Source organism: Octodon degus, unplaced genomic scaffold, assembly GCF_000260255.1.
Source record: "Octodon degus isolate 3935 unplaced genomic scaffold, OctDeg1.0 scaffold00062, whole genome shotgun sequence".
In the NCBI taxonomy this organism is placed as follows: domain Eukaryota; kingdom Metazoa; phylum Chordata; class Mammalia; order Rodentia; family Octodontidae; genus Octodon; species Octodon degus.
The window spans coordinates 9,124,216-9,126,342 of NW_004524638.1; the positions used below are offsets into that span (position 1 = coordinate 9,124,216).

Sequence of the window (2,127 nt, forward strand, 5' to 3'; positions counted from 1 at the left end):
TCCTGGCCAAGAGATTTTGCTCTAAGTGTTCACATGTATCCCCAGCATTTAGGCTCTTAGCTCTGCGCCATCTTGGTCTTCCTCTAATTCACAGAATTCTTTCCCATTTTGACCCTTAGTACACACTAGTAGCATCCAATCTGGAACATTCTTTTCAAATGACAACTTCTTATCCTTTAATCCCTACCTTTTGTGTGTGTGTGTGTGTGTGTGTGTGTGTGTGTGTGTGTGTGGTGGTACCAGAGATTGAACTCAGGACCTCGTGCTTGCCCGGCAAGCACTTATTCCACTGAGCTATCTCCCTGGCTCCCTTAATCTCTACTTTAAATGTTGTCACTGTAAGAGCCCTATCCTTATATAAAGTAAACACCACCCACACACATGCGTGCTCACTCATTCTTCATATAGTCCATATAAGTATATATCATTTATTATCTGTGTATTTCTAATATAGAAATTGAACTTAAAGTGCTAGGAAGAGAAAAATCCATCTCGTCTCATCACTATTCCAATGCCAGCAGTTAGTGTCTCCAAGACCCTCAGTAGATAAAATAGTTTTAAAGAATGAATACATACAGTCAGGACTTAATAATCTATATGGATTTTAATTTTATGTTATAAGGGAACGAGCATTAAATAAAGGTGGTATCCTAAGTCAAAAGAGGAAAAATGAATTATTTAATAACTATCTAGAATTAAAACTTTCCAAATTAAACTTTCTTCCTTACTCTCTATCAAAATCAGTTCAAAATGCATCAAGATGTAAGCTCCAAAAATGGAGCCATTAATAGAGCTCAAAGAAAATGTACAAGAAGATGCACATATCTTAACACAGAAAAGACTTTTCTAAGCAAGTAAAAGAAGGCTGATTGTTTTGAAATCAGCAAAACTTCCCTCACCCACATCTGCATACCCAAGACATTAGCAGAGGCAAAGGAAAAGAGAAAGCGGGAAAATAATTTGGGTATCTAACAAAGTCTTAGGTTGTATTGTATTTTATAGATAAGAATGAAAAGATTAATGATTAAAAAAGGAAAACTAGGAATATGATTAAATAAACCGCAGGAAATTTCATGCAAGTGACTTTTACCATACACCGTGTACGGTAAAATGAAAGGAATATAAACTAAGCAATGAAATAACCATTTTTCATCTTTGACATTGGAGAAGTGAGAAGTTTGATAACGTCAGAGTGAGCGCCCGTATGCTATCTCAGAAGGGCATAAATGAGCCCTGGTATCTGTCTCGGAGGTATAAATTTTGACTTGGGAAGTGACCCCTGGCCCCACTGGTCTTTCAGAGAGGTCAGTATTCTCACGTTTACGGTTGCTTTTTGGGTTAGCATCTGCACTGGCAATTTTATTCAGCAGGCAGAAAACATAAGAGAAGATGTATAGAGAATATCCAGGTGAAAGATCAAAAACAATCTAAATGAATTCTAATGGTAGACTCATGGAAGAAGGCTCTGCTCGTACTCACGCGACGGCCACGGAGCCACTGGAAAGAAACGTGCCGGGGGCAGGCTCCTCCTCGGTCTAGGACACACAAGGGATGGGACCGAATGTGTTGTTCATGCACATATGCTTAGAAAAAACAGACTAAAGGCAGGTAGGTAAGCAGGCAGGTAGACGGATGATAGATGGCAGATAGATGATAGATAGATAGATAGATAGATAGATAGATAGATAGATAGATAGAGCTATTGATATATAGGCCATTTCTAAAAAAGTAAAAGCAATTAATTAATTAATTAACTAATTAAATCAGAGGAAGGGCCTGGAAGTTACTAGGCCTACTTTTCATGGTATCTTTTTGTATAATCAGAAAAAAAAATTACCATTTACATATATTTTTAATTTAAAGACTAGTTTCTAAAAATGATCCAGTCCAACTCAATGCAGATATCAATATATTTTCTGTAATCACGATGATAAAATTAGTAACATAGTAAGATTCTTTTCAGCCTATCCGGTTAATGTTTTTATTATTAAAAGGGAGCAAATTTTAAACGAATGCCACAAAGCAAAAGAGTAACTCTTTCTGAGCCAGGGAGACAGCTCAGCAGTCTAAGTGCCTGCCTGGCGAGTACAAGCACCCAGGTTCGATCCCCAGCGCTGCATGCCATGC

General features: G+C 37.6%; 1 pseudogene; it reads right to left on the reverse strand.

Annotated features, from left to right (window-relative positions):
* LOC105742621 overlaps positions 1-2,127 on the reverse strand; it is a 60,369-nt pseudogene that overhangs the window by 15,163 nt on the left and 43,079 nt on the right.